The sequence below is a fragment of the Rana temporaria genome, chromosome 6, assembly GCF_905171775.1.
Source record: "Rana temporaria chromosome 6, aRanTem1.1, whole genome shotgun sequence".
Classification (NCBI taxonomy): domain Eukaryota; kingdom Metazoa; phylum Chordata; class Amphibia; order Anura; family Ranidae; genus Rana; species Rana temporaria.
The window spans coordinates 114,573,907-114,592,746 of record NC_053494.1 but is presented as its reverse complement, the minus strand read 5'-3'; the positions used below and the strand labels follow the sequence as shown (position 1 = coordinate 114,592,746).

General features: G+C 41.2%; 1 protein-coding gene across 3 annotated transcripts in view; it reads left to right on the top strand.

The window, feature by feature from the left end:
- FAM126B (family with sequence similarity 126 member B) overlaps positions 1-18,840 on the top strand; it is a 155,080-nt gene that overhangs the window by 4,854 nt on the left and 131,386 nt on the right. For 2 of the 3 annotated variants that reach the window (XM_040357206.1, XM_040357204.1), the window contains exon 2: positions 1,329-1,370. The exons of the other annotated variant lie outside the window; for it this stretch is intronic. The gene's annotated coding sequence lies outside the window, so the exon portion shown is untranslated. The remainder of the gene's footprint in view (positions 1-1,328; positions 1,371-18,840) is intronic. 3 annotated transcript variants of the gene reach the window in all.

Below are 18,840 nucleotides of genomic sequence, written 5' to 3'. Positions count from 1 at the left end.
GCTCGCCGTCAACACTGCGCATGCGCGGGATAACGCGATGAATGCTGGGACATCAGCATTCACTGAATCCCGTAAGAAAACACAGGAGGGCTTCAGACTGCCCACAATTAAGATGGCAACGTCCATCGTACATTTTTATAAAATGTCGTTTTCGGGGAAATGAATATGCTGGCGGCTACAAGGATGGGACTGGTGAGTCAACGAATTGCTAGATGAAAAGCAGCAGATTAATCTTAAAAAAAAATACGTTTTCCCGCGGAACCTCCGCTTTAAATAATTAATATGAAGAATTTAAATAAGAGAAGTTTCTCCTATATAGGCCAACTGATAAACAAAAACATTTCTGTCCTCCTGGTGCCCCTTATCGGGATCTAACTGCACCAGGGGAGGAAACCTCTCTCCATGCTTGCAGTTTTACTTAAAGATCCCCGGAATAGCCAGGCTAAAAGAGATCGGCCTTATTATCTATGAAAGAGGATATTTTATCTATCATTTCTATGTGTAATCAGAAAGTAAAAAAAAAAAAAAGGGGGGGGGGGGGGGGATAGGTCTCCCTCAGAACATCACCAGAAATCCCTACAGGAGGGGAAAAAATAAAGAGGGGAAAAGTATGAGAGAAAAAGGAAGGAAGGGATAGGAAGGGGGGAGATGGGAAAACCTAACTTAGAGTTATGTAGGAACCGGAGGAACCTCCGTGGGTAAAAATGAATTTGTAATATTCAAAGCAACCCCCCCCCCCCCATCCATCCACGTCTCCATGCTTTAATTTGTTGAGAAATAATAATAAAAAAGGCCCCCCAGAATTTCTGGCCTTGGCAATCTTGAGTAAGGGCAAATAATTCATATAGCATTTACTTCCTGGAATCCATCTGCCCTTGGATCAGGCCTGCATGCAGGAGAGTGTACTTGGCTGAGAAAACGCCTCCTCCTCTCCTAAAGACTCCTGGAATCATGTATGACATAATTTGCCTAGGCAAAAAAACAGAAAGTAGCTGAAGAAATGTAAAAAAACAATTAAACAGAAAATGATACCATATTTACTTATCTATTTATTAATGCAAAAATCATGAGGATTCAAAACAATCAATGTTCATTGGGAGCGTGAAGATCCACATTAATTTGAATAATAATGGCATTATTTGCCATGGAATACCCTTTTTCAAATGGAAACTCTATGAGGATCCTTTTGGATAAAAGTTCCAGTGAGAAATTTGTGCAGCGATTGAAAATTAAAATCTGTTTTATTGATAGAGGATGAGTTTATTTTTATGGAATGTTCTACTGAGTTGAAGTAAATCACATCAGCAAATGCTGCCTGTCTTTTACAGATGCTGTGTACTTCCAGAATGGCTAACCCGTTATATTGAAAGGTAAGCATTGGTATGTGTTGCCCTCTGCATGGCTGCGTTTGTGACATTTATGTACTGTACATTCAGACTCAAATTTGGAGGGAGTCGTGCTTTATCTATTGTGTGTTTTTTTTTTTTTTGTCATTTTAAATTTGTTAAGTGATGCTTTAGACATGTCATCACTAGTCTGATGTTGGCAGAATATTGTCACTGGAAAGTATATATGATTAATAATCTGTTTTGAGCATCATTTGTGTTGGTTTGGGTTATGTCCTTCATTGTCCTTGTGGAGGAATATAGTGATGCAAGTGAGCACAGAACATCTACTTTAGAAATAAGAGAAGACCTTGATAAAACCGAGTAAAGCTGTATCAGGGATCTATACCTAGCAGGTTTATTAAGGTTAAATGCTGGCATTTGTAAGAGTTTTTAGATGTAGCAGAAACACATTTTTTTCCTATTTGCTGATATATAAAGATTGGGTTAAAGTGGAGAGGTGGAGATAGATATCTATCTCTCTATCTTTTATCTCTGTATCTGTATTATTATTATAATTTTTTAAGACAACCTTTTAGGGCTGCAACGAACGATTATTTTTCATAATCTATTAGTTGGCCGATTTGTTGTTTTGATTAATCGGTTAATAACCTTAAAAGTAATTTTGCTACGATTTGCATTATTTTTTTTTTGGGCCAATTTGTTGTTGGACAGATTAAAAAACACAAATTGCCGCCAAAACGCAGACCATGCTTTTCTGCAGCTTCTCCATTGAAGTTTATTGAACCGAAAAACAAAATGGCACTGTTTTGCATAAAAAGGTCCTTGTCCTTTCCAAATACGCAGCAGCTAAAAAAAAGCATAGATGTTAACGTGTCCCATGGGGAGCCATGTAAATCAACTGTAGTGTGTTTCTGCAAAAAGCACCAAAAACACAGAGGTGTGACCCAGGCCTGAGATGTTTAGTAACATAATGGGGTTAAAAAAAAAAAAAATCTGTTCAAAAAGTGCAAATAATCGCTATTGTAAGGGGTTAATACTGTGGGACAGTGAAAGTAATATTTACAGTAGCGATTTGCTCTTTTTATACTATAAAGGGATAATTTATTTTATTTATTTATTTTTTTTAACCCCATTATGTAACTGGCCGATTAATCGATTATGAAAATGGTAATTGATTTAATTTCATAATCGATTAGTTGTTTTGGCCCTACAACCTTTGTTAATTATATGCAAAGTTGCGGTCTTATTTCAGTATTTTTCATTCAAACTAACCTTTCGTTTGGCTTGTCAGCGCGCTCCCATCTTAATTGTGGGCATGTGAAACCCACTAGTGTCCTCTTCCGGGATAAGGTGCTGCTGGTGACCCAGCATGCGCCTCCTGATCTCGCGCATGTGCGTAAAACACATAGAGTGGCGCATGGCGGCCATCACAACTGCGGCAGAGGAAGTTCCCGTCCCGTTGTGGTGGCAAACTAATATATCAATCTAGCCCACTGACTCCTGGGAATGATGACACACTTCTCCCAGGAGCCAAGGCACCGAAGGATTTGACGTACATCGCTGCTGCGCCACCGCGGAGGAAGTAAATACCATACACCACAGGTGTCAAACACAAGGCCCGCAGGCCGAATCCGGCCCTCAAAGGCCATTTCATGTGGCCCTCGCACATCTCCTGCAGCTGCCGGAGAGCTCCAGCCCTCCTCTGGTCCTCCTCCAGACCCTTACTTTCTGCTTTCAAGCAATGCATCCAGCTTCTTCCCAGCAGCAGCATAAGGAAAGGGGGGTGCACTGTGATGTAAGGGAGAGTAGGGGACTCAACTTCTGACGATGGGGTGGCTCTTGACATCCAATGTAAGGGGAGGGGATGCGCTGGACATCTAATCTTACAGATACAACCGTCCCCTTTTGAGAACAATCATAATGCTGATGCGGCCCACAATGAAATTGAGTTTGACACCCCTGCCATACACCCTAACAACAAGGTACAGCAAGCTAGGGAGGGAAAAAAATGCCCTATGATGTTTTATTTTGCTGTTCAGAAACGGATCCTGTAAAGATGTATATGTGGGTGGAACTCCGCTTTAAAGAGTGATACAATGATGAACATTGCATGCTTGAGTAATTTTATGGACAAGTGCCCAGACCTCCAGTAAACTCATTAGTCCTATTTCATAAAGTGCGGCAACCTGCAACCATCATCCTACATTGCTGTGGCTTTTGGGATTGGTGACTGCTCCTAGCACATCCATTATTGCTCTTTGCAATGTCGGATGTTTGTAATGTTTTGCAATGGGAGAGTTTGGACTTTTAATTACTTTTTGTGCTTGCTGCTATGTTTATGCTGTTTCCAAGTGATATGTGTTTGAATTAATGTGAATCTTTACTGCATGTGAGCATTGCAAACCAAAAAACACAATTTCATTCATTTTGATATATTTAAAGCAAACTTTGCCATCCATGTCTCCATGCTTTATTTAGTTGAGAAATCGCTTTAAAAAAAACACCCCCTAGCATTTTTGGCCATGACCATCTTGAGTTGGGGCAAATGATTCATGTAGCATTTACTTCCCTGAATTCATCTGCCCTTAGTGCAAGCATGCATGCAGGAGAGTGTGCTTTGCACAGAAAATCCCTCCTGAAGACTCCTGGGATGTATAAAATCATTTGCCTAGGCAAGAAACCAGGAAGTAGCTAAAGAAATGTAAAACGAGTTTAAAACAAGTATTGTCAAATATAAAACTATGGTATTGGCATTGGATGTTTAAAACACATTTTATTAATAAAAAAAAAAAAATCAATATTGATTAGGAGAGTGAATTTACAGATAAGGTTCAACCCCCCCACCACAAAAAAAATGAGTCAGCAGCTACAGATACTGCAGCTGCTGCCCTTTACTATATGGACGCTTACCTGTCAAGGGAGCCTGCAATGTCAGCACCCCAGCTGATCTTCGGATTGGCTGTTGGGTACAGCCGGCGCCATTCCTGGTAAGGGAACCCAGCAGTGAAGCCTTATGGCTACACAGCCGGTTCCCTACTATGCATACAAGAAGTGTGCTGCGCTTTCTTATTGGCCCGGCGGAGGAAGGAGGAGGGGCCCCAACTTCCGCGGCCCTGTCTCCCAGAAGTGGGGAACGGTACCTGTCAAAAACGGGTACTGTCCCCCTCCCCCAATTGTGGCAGCAGAGGGTGGGGGGAGGAGATGGATAAATGGAAGTTCCACTTTTGAGTGGAACTCCGCTTTAAGTTATATTATGATTTTTATTTGATTTATTTCCATAGCTCTGCATTAATGCTTATAATCGCACGTACATCTTTGTGTTGATATAAATAAATTTCTTGCATTATACTACAAAAACTCAAACTGTATAAATGAACATCTTTACGGTTTTAGGATATTCCTTGTATTGAGTTTTTTTGTTGTATGTTTTGATTAGCATTAACGTTGCTTGCTACCTTTGTCCTTATTTCCTGTTGTGATGGAAAAATTGTTCAGAATTTAATAACATGGTAACAGTCCAATCTGTCAGTTGTATTGTTTCTGGTTGCTAGATGCTGTAGACTTGTTTGTTTGTTCAGGGAGCCATGCTGATGGATATGACAATAACATTTTTGTTGGAGTTGATGCCTCTTTATGTATGCTGTGTCTAGCAACTTATGAATGAAATGTTTTATGTCCCAGGCTGACTGGATTCCTCCCTCCTTATTTCAGCTGGTTTGCAAACCAAAGAGCAACCACAGCCGGAAAACGGCTCCGGAAAGTTCAATAAGGTGTTTGTTTAGGACAGCATGGCATGTTTATGGGTCCTCCCATAGCATACATTACATATAGCAATGACTGCACCTTTCCAGCCGCTATGGAAAATGCTTGCAATTCGTTTTTTTTAGACATACAGCAGTTAAGACACATTGGTTTAAATTGCATTATATACAGTTTTTCTTTACAAATACTTACTGGCAGGCTCCGATTTATAAAGCCCCCAGCTTGTTAGCTTGTGAAACCCTTTCCAGTATAACGGGTAGAGGGAAACCATACTGAGGATTACTTGTAAGCGCTCACAAGCTAGCTCTCCCATTCTACTTGTATTGAGATGTGTTATGAATGTGCTGTCACCCGTTTTATAAAAAAAAATGCTGCACAAACCATTGGTGCTATATAAATCTTGTGTGATATTATACATTTTAGGTATTTTCATGACATTTGAAAAATTGAGAGAACCTCCAGTGATTTCATTACCTTTTTGTAATGCATTTGGAATGTAGATCACTTGCAACTAAAAGCTACATCAGAGGTAGCTGAAAGCCACATGTGGCACCCAATCCACTGCTATACCATTGCAGTAGATATTGGTTAATTAATTTCTGAAAAAAATGTACACAGCCACAGGGTTCAGAAATGTATCCAGTACTTGGATCTTCTTGGTATTCCGTGGTACCCGATGCTCTCCTGGCATACTAGAAGGCTGACAGTTAGGCTGCTTTCACATTGCAGCGTGCAGCGCGGTGACGGTATAGCCGCGCTATTTGTAGCGCGGCTATACCATCGTGTTTACCACGATATTCGGGCGCTAGCGGTGAGGTTTTAACCCCCCGCTAGCGGCCGAAAAAGGGTTAATACCGCCCGCGTTGCGGGCGGTATTACCGCGCTTTCCCATCGATTTCAATGGGAAGGTGCGTTATAGGAGCGGTGAACACACCGCTCCTATACCGCGGTAAAGATGCGGCTAGCAGGACTTTTGGAGCGTTCCTGCTAGCGCATCGCTTCAATGTGAAAGCCTTCGGGCTTTCACATTGAAGACTACAGGGCATGATTTTTCATGCGGTATAGCAGCGCTGTACCGCATGAAAAACGCCCCAATGTGAAAGGGGCCTTAAGATAATGACCGTGCTGGTAGCTAGATACTGCAGTTTGTTTACTTTTTTTTTATTTTTATTTTTTCTTGCTTTGCTCATGTGTCAATGCCCTAATTATTTCTGGGAGCCAATATATTAATAGCTGCAAGTATTAGTTGACAATCATTTTATTCATTGTGATGTCCCCTGCTGACATGCCTGCAGCCCCCCCCCCCCCCCATCCAGTTTCTAAGTTTGCCCATAGTGGAATATAAGCCTATTTCGAAGTGCAATTTCCATTGCCTGTCATCTGGCCTAAGCAATGTCACATGGGATGCAGATTAACTATAGATATGTGAATAGCATAGTCATGAGAATTTCAATTGGTGGTTCTGCAGTGGCATATCTGTAAAAAAAGAAAAAAAAAGTGTGTAAAATTTATATTATACAGTATCTCATAAAAGGGAGTACACCCCTCACATTTTTGTAAATATTTTATTTATATCTTTTTATGTGACAACACACTTTGCTAAAATGTAAAGTAGTAAGTGTAAAGCTTGTATAACAGTGTAAATTTGATGTCACCTTTAAAATAACTCAACACACAGCCAATAATGTTCAAACTGCTGGCAACAAAAGTGAGTACACCCCTAAATGAAAATGTCCAAATTGGGACCAAAGTATCAATATTTTGTGTGGCCATCATTATTTTTCAGCACTGCCTTAACCCTCTTGGGCATGGAGTTCACCAGAGCTTAACAGGTTGCCACTGGAGTCCTCTTCCACTCCTCCATGATGACATCACAGAGCTGGTGGATGTGAGACCTTGCGCTCCTCCACATTCCGTTTAAGGATGCCCCACAGATGCTTAATAGGGTTAAGGTCTGGAGACATGCTTGGCCAGTCCATTACCTTTACCCTCAGCCTTTTTAGCAAGGTAGTGGTATTCTTGGTGACAAGAGGGAGTTCATTACCTGTACTCTCAGCCAGTAAATATAGATACTTTCTATCTATTTACCAATGCTGGCAACATGAGGATTAAAAAATAATCAGTGTTGAGAGTGAAATTCCATTTTGAGGCTGGGTTCACACTAGAGCGGCTCAAAGCAGGGGGTCTGGTGCGTCTCCATTCACCGGTTCAGGTCCAATTTCAGGCCGATATTTTGGCTAAATTGGGACCTGAAATGGACCAAAAGACGCACAGGACTTCTAGGGGGAGCTGTGGAGGGGGTGGGAGTGACCGGCTCAGGCTCTCAGCGGCTCGCTGAGTGGCTGGGCCGGGTGCCAGCTAAGGCATGTGGGCGGATCCTGACTTTAGTGTTGCGATCTTGCCTGAGCCTGGACCGGTTGTATGATGTTAGCTGACATTGGCTTCAGCCCGCTGAGTCCTGAATGAACTGCACTCCTATGATCCACAGGAGGAGAACAGACAAACAAGCTTTGCTGTACTTCTCCTTTTAACTTGTAGCAAGAAAACCACTGCATTTTTTATTGATTCTTGATGCATATCTTTCCTTTGGACTAGTAGTATTTATTATTGTCCCTTTTTTTAATTTTGCATGTTTTATTCTTAGGATTATAAAAATGTCAAAGCCTTTGTTTTGAATGGATGTCTTCTTTACGGTTTCCATTAGCAAATTAAAATATTCCTTGATTGCTCTTTGCTGTGTAATTTCTAGGCTGAAGTGGATTGATACGGCCCATCAGCATTAATTGCTACAAGGCCCTGTATCAGCGTTATCACAGTCTATCCAAAAAGGTTTACATTTCATTCATTTGTAAAGAGAGGTGTTATCTCAAGACGACAGTACAGTATAATTTTGGAAATTCTGAATAATATACTGTTTGCGTCCCAGCAACATTTCTATGCTACGGTCATTGACCTGAAACACTATTGATCTGGTTCATTTTCAAAGTCATCATTCACTGACTGAAACAAGGCAATCTCTCTGGAATTCTCATTCTCGATTTTAAGATTTATCTTTTTAAACTGCACACTCGGCCTTTTGTGTTGTGCTGAAAAACAAATGTAAACTAATGTTGCTGCTAGAAAAATAAAGGACAAATTTGAGATGGTTAATTGCCATTTATGTACCTAAAACTACTGCAGGTTGTCAGGTTCGAGCCAAGAGGCTTTGTTTTTATAGGAGGCCATATTCATGAAAGCATTCTTATTTTGCAACCTCTGAAATTGTGAATAGTGAAATTGCAAGATGGTGATCTGCCTACTTTTACATGCATGTAATGTGATTCTTGATAAATTTGGAAGGACATCGGTCTATACCAAAACATATGTTTCTAATAGCTGGATTGTTTAATTCTGTTTTATATATATATATATATATATATATATATATATATATATATATATATATATATATATATATAATTTTTTTATTATGAGAAACCTAAAGTTGAAACCTGCTTGGTCACTGTGGGTACCAACTTCATTTTTGTACATACATACATACATACATACATACATACATACATACACACACACACACACACACACACACACACACACACACACACACACACACATATTATATTATATATATATATATATATATATATATATATATATATATATATATATATATATATATAATATATATGATTTAGCAGGCTTTGGGGCCTAAGGCCTTTATCACCTTGCTGTCCACTTGTTCTTTAAAACTTGTGAAACTCCTATGTCGCGTACACACGACCATTATTCATGTCATTAAAAAAAAAAAAAGTTTTTCTCAACGTGATTCCTCTCAAGCCTGCCTTGCATACACACAATCGTGAAAAAAAAAATGCTCGAGCAAAGCGCAGTGACGTACAACACGTACGACGGCACTATAAAGGGGAAGTTCCATTTAAATGGCGCCACCCTTTGGGCTGCTTTTACTGATTTCGTGTTACTGCGTGTTAGTAAAAGATTGAGAGAATATTTGCGCTTTTCAGTCTTCATGCTTTTCTGTCTATTACAGCGTGACAAATGTGCTATCTCCATTACGAACGCTAGTTTTACCAGAACGAACACTTCCGTCTCATAACTTGCTTCTGAGCATGCACGTTTTTTCCCCACTCGTTTAAAGCCTACACATGATGGTTTTTTCACGACGTGAAATAGAACGATGTGAAAAAACGACGAGAAAAAATAGAGCAGGTTCTAAATTTTTAACGGCCATTTTTCACGTCTAGAAAAATGCTTTGGAGCATACACACGACCAATTTTTCTCGTCATGAAAAACGGTCGTGTGCACGCGGCATTATATTCTTCCATACTCTGAGTAGCATTGCCCCAGCTAATTACCATTCACATGTACATTAGGATTCTATTCGTGCTGCATAATTTTTATAAAGCACCTGACAGTTTAGGCTCGCTGGGCTTAAACGCTCATATAGAGCATTTGTTGTACAAAGTTTAGGAGAGGTTTTTTTATTTTTTGCCTCCAAGCTCCAATCACAAACGCGAGCCAGAAAGTGTGTTTTTTTTTTTTTTTTTTTTTTTTTTTTTAATCATTTTATATATGCCTCTAAACGTTAAACTCAAAATATGCCTCTTAACTTCCTAATGTGCATGGACACATAAGATAACATTGAGCTGCTTCTACAGGCAGAACACAAAACTCCTATAGAAGCAATTTTGTGGCAAACAGGAGTAGAAAATGCCACATCTTTAGTGGGAGGAATAGTACCCCATCATTGGTGTCAGTGGGTGGTAGTGTATCCATCATTGGTATCGGTGGGAAGAAAAGTTCTCCATTGTCAGTGGCAAGAATTGTGCCCCCATTGTTGGTGTCAGTAAGGCTGCTTTCACATTGCAGTGTGAATATCGCGGTAAATACGACGGTATAGCCACGCTACAAATAGCGCGGCTATACCGTCGTATTTACCACGATATTCGGGCACTAGCGGTGAGGTTTTAACCCCCGCTAGCGGCCGAAAAAGGGTTAATACCGCGCTTTCCCATTGATTTCAATGGGAAGGCGCGGTATAGGAGCGGTGAACACACCGCTCCTATACCGCGGTAAAGATGCGGCTAGCAGGACTTTTGGTGCGCTCCTGCTAGCGCACCGCTTCAATGTGAAAGCCTTCGGGCTTTCACATTGAACACTGCAGGGCATGATTTTTCATGCGGTATAGCAGCGCTATTTTTAGCGCTGTACCGCATTAAAAACGCCCCAGTGTGCAAGGGGCCTAAGAGGAATAGTGCTACAATGGCTGAATAAAAGCAAGCAAAGGGTATTCGGTAACTACTGGTCTAGATCAGCCTTTTTCAACCAGGGATTCTGGGGTGCCTTGAGGTTTCTTCAGGGGTGCCTTGGCAAAATGCTAAAAAAAATGATCAAAAATTGTATACAAGCTAGCAGGTGAATGAAGCCCGCCTTTTGCACAAAGCCACAGGTTTTCATTATGACTTTCTAGACACTGGCATCCTGACAACCAATGATGTTATCAGTTTATAAGGAGGATGTCTGTTGCCTTCAAAGCATCCTTGTTTGACCCTCCTCTGCACGTCTCCCTCAGCACTGGGGTGACATGTTTCGGTGGGGAGAAATTGAGGGAGAAGAGAAACATAGGAATACTAGTTGGGCCCAGTGTGCAAAAGTCTCTACTTTGGAAGAATAAATCGCCTTCAAAATTGGGTGTCCTACATATGGATGTTGCTGCATTATTTAAAACTATTAGAATAATTTTTACATTTTAGAATCGGGTACCTCGAGACTGTCCATAATTATTTATTTATTTTTTGTTAAGGGGAGCCTTGAGATTGTCTAATTTTTGAGGGTGTCTTAACTGAAAAAAGGTTGATAAACACTGGTCTAGATCACACATCCTACAGAATAATAGACTTTCTTCCTTCACAAGTGTAAGCATAGCAGCACAAATGGTTTCCTGAACCAGGTCCCAAACAGAACGTAATTTGATAATACTGCTCTGTAACACACGCTTGAGACCAGTTGTTTTTAGTTTGTTCTGTCTGTGCAGGGAAGGGCAACATGTGCTAGGAAAAAAACTCTGCTATGGATACCACTGCTGTTTATGGAGACAGAAGAATTGGCACAGAACAGAAATCAATATATGTGAAAGGCATTCTGTTCTACCAGTTGTGTTTTCTCAGGTTGCTTCCTCTGTGGAGCTCAAGAAACCTGGTATAAGATATTTACTCTGTGCTCCTTGTGTGTATGTGTGTGTGTGTGTATGTGTATGTGTGTGTGTGTGTATGTGTATGTATGTATGTATGTATGTATGTATGTATGTACATACTTATTCACAACGTACCAAGTACATCATGTAAAGTAAATACATTTACAATTTCAGACAGACTTAGCTTTAGAGTCCATATATACAGACCTTTTCTGTGCACCATTATTCAATAGTTTTTAATTCGATGCAGCTTGTGTGATGTTCCACTGTCTTACTTTTAGGAGTGTAAAAAATTGCGTTGAAATTCAGCCTGTGAAAAAGGATATATTTTTATTCTGTGTGATTGGGGCAAAAAAAAAGAAGCGATTTCCTAATGATTTTCATTGATTTTAAAATGTAAAATACCTAATTTGAACATTAGATGGGGATAAGTATTATAGGAATGTCCTATAATACCTTGTGCTATCTAGTGGCCAAATGCAGCTATGCACCCTCTGTGTTTAAAGCGAAGTTTCACCCAAAAGTGGAACTTCCGCTTATTTGCTTCCTCCCCAACCCCCTTATTTGGCACCTTTACAAGGGGAAGGGGGGGCGGGACGGGTACCTGTTTTTGACAGGTCCCCACTTCCGGAGACGGCGCAGTCCCTTGGAAGTTCAGACCCCCTCCTCCTTTCTCCGCTGCTGTGCATATTGGCGCAGCACGCTTCGTGCATGCGCAATAGGGAACAGTCTGTGAAGCCAAAAGGCTTTACTGCCAGTTCCTCTTGGTGGAGATGGCGCCAGCACCCATCAGCTGGGGGACCAACATCGCAAGCTCCCTGGACAGGTAAGTGTCCATATATTTAAGACCCCTTTCACACTGAGGGCGTATTGCAGGCGCTATAGCGTTTATAAGTAGCGCCTGCAATCCACTCTTAAACAGCTGCTCTATTGTCTCCAGTGTGGGGCTTTCACACTGGAGCATTGCGCTGGCAGGACAGTAAAAAAATTATTTTGGAGCGGTGTGTATACCGCTCCTGCCCATTGACAGCGCGGCTATACCGCCCACAATGCACTGCTTCAGCAGCGCATTGTGGGCGGTTTTAACCCTTTCTCGGTCGCTAGCGGGGGTTAAAAGCGCCCCCTATCGGCCAAAAAATGTGCCGCAAATCTGCCCATAGTGTCGGCGGTAATGGTGGCGTTTTACCGCCGACGCTATGGGCGGCTCAGTGTGAAAGTGGTCTTAAAGTCAGCAACTACAGTGTGTGTATATATAGCTGCTGACTTTTAATTTTTTTAGTTTTCCCCAGGCTGGAACATCTCCTTTTTTCATTTTTGCAGTCAAAACCCCCTAAAAAACACCTGTGTCCTTGTCCTTGCTTCATATGGGTTTAACCCTAACCAACTTCCAATAAACATTAATATTTCAAGTTATTCTGTACCGTATACAGACCTGCCTGAAACCATGTGGACTTTTCAGCGTGGAGATCTCTTGTACTATGGTTTCTGCACTTTGTTGACGGATTTGGAGAATAAGCAGCGTGTCCCCATTCTACCATCTGTTAAAGCGATACAGATGGGCAGCTTTCTGTATATTGAGGTCTAAACAGCTTCAGAGCCCTTGCTGTAAGTTGACTGAAATCTGTCTTGATTTAAAAAAGAAAAAGTACATTATGTCCTTTCTGATTACTAGGGAAGCAGAGTGGAATGTTGAATGTAAAACATCCAACTTGCATACCACTATACAGACAATATTGAATGTAAATCATGAGAAGGGACTTAGTAGGTGATATCAAGTATTGTACAAATCATTCAGTTGATAAAATATAGAATCCTAATTTTATTATTGCCACGTTACAATTTGGCTGCAACGCATAGTCCTAAAAAAGATCCTTCTTCAGGTAGAGGCTATTGACCTAGGATACAGAAACATGTGGATGTGGCCCTTGAATTCTGTCAAATGGCATCACAGCAAGTTAGTACAACATTGCAGGTACTGTGGGGTCCCACACTAGCAGAGTGGATTATCCACGTGTGATCCATTGTTCGCAGGAAACCCTGCTGAGTCTCCCACAGGAAATCCTTGTCGGTCTCAAACGCACATGTGTATGAGGCCTTTGATGGAGGCTTGTGTGCATGCATGACCCAAATGTCAAACAATCATTTTTATGAATGAGCATTGTGTAAATGGCCAGATCAGATAAATGTTTTTATCTGTAGGCACCTTTTTAGGTGGGTTGGAGGAGATAGTTTTGCTGGTGGTGGGGAGGGAAGTGCAGTTTAGCCTGGAGGGCTTCTCTGGGTAGGTTAACATGGCTTTAGAGAAAGCCAAGCATTGCCTTCCCTTAGCTTCCCCTGTGCGCCATTTACCCACAGGGGTAAGGGAAAGAACTTTGAATCTGTCTCGATTGGAGCTTAGACAGTGCTGGCTTTTCAGTGAACCAATTGCCGTGTCTTGTCAAATCGCAGGTCTACCTGAAGTTGAATTTTTTTTTTTTTTCTTCAAATATAAAAAAAAAAAAAAAATCTAGACTGGCTTATTTGATCCAAATACTTGCGGGATGATTCATTCTGCACAATGTTTAAGGACTGACTGTGTCTTCTAGGACCACACCTGAGCCACGCCACCCTTGAGTTTGTGTTTATATAGCAGTTAGCTGTTGTTAACCCATTCTGTCCACATAATATGTCCCAGAAGTAGAGGAGAGATTTTTGTGATCATTATCTGGGTAAGACTTTATCCAGTAGTATATGGCACTATGCAACCAAAGTTTTATATAGGAAGTTAAAGGGGTTGTAAAGGCACACGTTTTTTCACCTTAAAGCGGAGGTTTACCCAAACTGACAACATTATTCTAAAACAATCATTGCACAGCGCACATACTGAATTGCCACAACATATAAAAAAAAAAATACCTTAGTATAGCCATCTAAACTGTGACTTCCAGGGTTCCCCTCCCGCGGGAGTTGGCCTATATTATCCTTTCCCCAGCACCGCAATGTGATGTGGGACTTGTCTTGTCACATTCGACTCCCCATCACGGATTGCTCCGGAAGTGAGTTTCATCGCCGCCATCTTGCTACACCCTGCACTCCTGCACAGTAATGATAGAGAGAAAATAACTGTGAAATCTAAAACTTCGGTGGGTGTAACAAGATGTCCGCTTGCCCCCTTCTCAGTCTATCATTACTGTGTGGGGTGTAGCAAGATGGCGGCGACGAAACGTCACTTCCGGAGCAATCTGTGATGGGGAGCCGAATGTGACAAGACACCGTGCCGCGAAATCTCTAGAGATTTCACCGCTTCCAGGAAGTCATTGCTTGTGGGCTTCACAATGCCCACAAGCAAAATGAAAACGCCCTCAAATGGATTTTATAAGTCCTTCTTTGCCGAGAAAACGGACCGGTTTTATACAGCGACCAAAGTAGTGGGTGTACCTTTCTATGCTTATACTCCAGTGAATGCTGAAAAAAAAAAAGTTTGGCCGCGAAACACCCACTTTAATGCATTCTATGCATTAAGGTGAAAAAACATCCGAGGATTAGCGGCCCCCCAGCCCACCCATTTACTTACCTGACCCGTCGAAAGCCCCACGCCGTGAACGCTTCTCGGCTCATTCAATGGTTGGTTGAAAGCAGTGCAGCCATTGGCTCGCGCTGCTGTCAATCACATCCAATGACCTGGGGGCGGGGCCAAGTGATGCAGTCTGCGGCTATAGGGAGCCGAGACAGCCTCCAAGGGACCCCAGAAGACCAGGTTCGGGGGCCACTCTGTGCAAAACGAGCTGCACAGTGGAGGTAAGTATAACATGTTTGTTCTTTAAAAAAAAAAAACTTGCCTTTTACAACCCCTTTAAATGAAACTGATTGATTTATATCCACCCTGGTAGCAGGAAAAAGGATCCATTGCCAGATGGTTGAGAATGACTGAAGCTTATGTCCTTAGCGGTCGCGATTCTCATCCAGTCCGGATTCGTGCACACTCCACTAGTGCTCTTGCAGCAAGCTGGACAGAAAGAGCTGGTGCCACCCCCCAACAAATTTGTAAGGCGTCTACATGATTACGTTTAAACGACTTTTGTCTGCCACTACAGATTGGACCTATTGATGGCAAAGGATCAGGCCTTTTGGGAGGGGGGTGGTGCTTTGCTGTCTGTGTAATAGATGCAGGCAATGTGGCTTGCTTGCGAGCCCGCCGTTGTGCCCTCGCAGCAAGCAGCTTGCTATGGGGGCACACTCTGAAGAGGAGGAGCCAGGAGCTCTAGCGGGAGTCTTAAGAAGAGGTTTGGGGTCGCTTTGTGAAATTCCATTGCAAAGAGCAGATCAGTATAATGTGTTATCTGTAGAAAAAAATAAAATAAAAAAATTAACAGGCTCACTTCCCGCCAGTCGTACGCATATAATGTGGTCTCTCGGCAGGTGGACTTTAATGCAGAGCGCCCACATATATGATGCCCTGTGTAAACTAATTACTGTGCCAAGAGCAAACTCCCTGTGCTCCCAGCACGGTAACAGGCGGGTACTGGAAGCTCCCGATGCATACTTGGGATCAGGAGCTTTATGATCATGTGACAGACGGTCACATGATTGGAATATCCAGTAAGGGGTTAAATATAAGCTCGGCTCTAAGGAATGTTTTGAAAAGCTGTTCTCTAATTTGTAAAAGTAGATCAATCTTTTAGAACATTGGCCCCTAGTGCTGGGTCTTCAGACTTTGATTTACATGGCATAGGACTCTTGCCTTCACTAATATTGATTTTAAGCATTGCACCTCATTTTATTCCTGCCTATTCTGCAGTTTTGAGCAAAACTACCCTTCTGTGAAGCTAAAACATCAGATGTCATTTTAAGTGTATGGCAAGAATGCAGACATGTGAAACCTTGCCACTTTACAGTCCAGCTTATTTTCTTCAAACTTATGGTGGAGGTACTTCCACAGCATGCATGAACAGGAGATGTCTGAACTTGTCACCTCTCTGTAACTTGGCTTTGCCTCTCAGACTTGTATGTTATTTCTTGGTGTGGGGATAACTGCTTCCAGTGCCCAGTAATATAACTACTCTGCTTTTATAGGCTGATTTACAGTACCGGTAAGTATTACCGCAACATTTCATCCCCCCCGACCCAGGGTCAAAAGATGCCGGGCGAGAGGCTGCCTTTTAACGTAGACCGGTTGGAGGGGTAGTGGCACTCTTTTCATAGCATTGTTTATTTTCTTTTTGTTATCGCATATATGTGTGCTCTACCCTTCCACGGTATACTCTGATGTATTTGTACTGCTAATGATGTTGTCTACTGATTTTATATTTTGGCGAAGTTACCCTTTTATTGTATCTGCTGTATACCACTCAATAAAAAAAAAAAAAAAGATGCCGGGGCAAGCATCTTACCGATCCAGGTGGATGTCTAATGACATCCTCCTAGATCGAGCCGGGCTGCGCAGCAACGTGATCTATGACTGATCACTGCACCCGCCTGCTGCCGGTACCATGTGACCGCTGTAACCAATCACAGTAGGTCACATGACCGTTGTAAACAATAGATGGCTTTCTTTTAAGCCATCCATTGTGTTGCTAGCGGTGACTGGTCACAGTGATCACATGCGACAGACTGGGCCCATCTGAGCCATGTGATCAGCTGTGGCCAATCAAAACAAAATAAAGTGAATGATTTGATTAAATTCAGTAAAATACTTGCATCTAGCAGTGAAATTCATTACTATATACAAACATAATGTGTAGTGTATAAAATAAATTAAATAAAAAGTGATAATTTCCACAGAGTAGTACAATGTTACTATGGTAACATTATATTGCTCTGGTCAAAGTGTGTTAAAGAAAACAAAAATCCAAATCCCCCCCCCAAAAAAAAGAAAAACAATATAATAAAAAAAAATATATAGAATTTTTTTTTTTTTTTTTGTACTGTCACTAGATAGTGTCTCTGATCACCAGTTGACGCTGTCCTGCCCTGGTGACTGTATGGAAAAAACATTTCTTCATTCTTCAAATGATGACGATATCGATAAAATCGCCATGCCTTTTACTAAATACCTTGGACAGTCTACTTTCCTAAAAGGGTTAATTTGGAGATTATCTTTACTGCCCTGACATTTTTGGGTCTTGTCAGTACAAGGATTGATTTTTTATTTATTTATTTTCAGATATATACCATAGTTTGCAGACTCTATAAGTTTCCTACAGACCAAATAATTTACACTGATTTGGGTTATTTCCACCAAAGAAATGTTTCGGAATACAGTTTGGACTAAATTCATGAAGAAAGATTATTTATTTGCAAAATTTTATAACCGAAACCAGATTTTCGGTCTTTTTTTTATTTTATTTAGCAAAAAAAAGTGGTGATTAAATAACACCAAAAGAATGCTCTATTTGTATGAACAAAATTATACAAATTTAGTTTGGGTACAGTGTTGCAGGACCGCGCATTTGTTATTCAAAGTGCTGAAAGATGAAAATTGGCCTGGTCAGGAAGGGGTTAAACGTTTCCTGTTCTTTGCATTGCTTCCTTTGTGTGAAGTGATTCCTGCCAGCCCCCCTGATTTCCTATTGCAAACTGACCATGCTAGGTGAGATGAGAACACATCTGTGTGATCTGTTTTCTGGCTGTCCTGGGAGCACAGCATATCCATTCACTGAAGATCAGTGTACTGCACTTTCTCTGACAGTTGAGAATAGAGTCAAGGTTCATATATAGCCCTTCTTCTTTTTTTTTTTTTTTTTTTTTTTTTTTTTTTCTTGCAATGCTGTACTTAAGTAAAATTTGTATTTTATTCCCCTTCAAATAGATCTTTCTTTTGGCAGGATTTAAAGACTAATTTAGAAAAAATAAAAAAATAAATGTTACTTTGTGCTATTAACATTATCCCATAAAAAAGTTTTTGTTTAAAAAAAAAAAAAAAAAAGCCAATAAGCGTATATGGATTGGTGAGGCGAACGTTACAGCGTCTACAAACTATGGGAGCAATACTGGAATTATTTTTTATTATACTAGTAATGGTGCCGATCAGCCACTTGTAGTGGGACTTCAATATTGTTGTTGGCAATCGGATACTAACTGACACTTTGCGGTAACTAGAGATACAATTACAGTGATCAGTGTTAAAATATGCACTGTCACTGTGCTAATGACACTGGCTAAGAAGGGGGTTAAACATCTACGGCGATCAAAGGGTAAATGTGTGCCTATCCAGTTTTTCGGTTTACTATGTGTGCTGCTTTTACTAGAGCAAGAGATGGATTCTAGTCCCTGCTTTGCAGGAGCACAGAATCCATCCCTTCCCCCCCCTCCCCCTGTCAGAACTGCGACGTAGGCAGGTTCCTGTTCTGTATGGTTTACCAACAATCGTCGGGTGCCAGAGAAGTTTGAGAATGCGGCACCCGGAGATCTGCTTCTGCTGTGAACATTCACAGCAGAAGTGGCACACCCACTGCAGGCGGAAGTGCGGGATCGCGTACAGTATCTCACAACAGTGAGTACACCCCTCACATTTTTGTAAATATTTTATTATGTCTTTT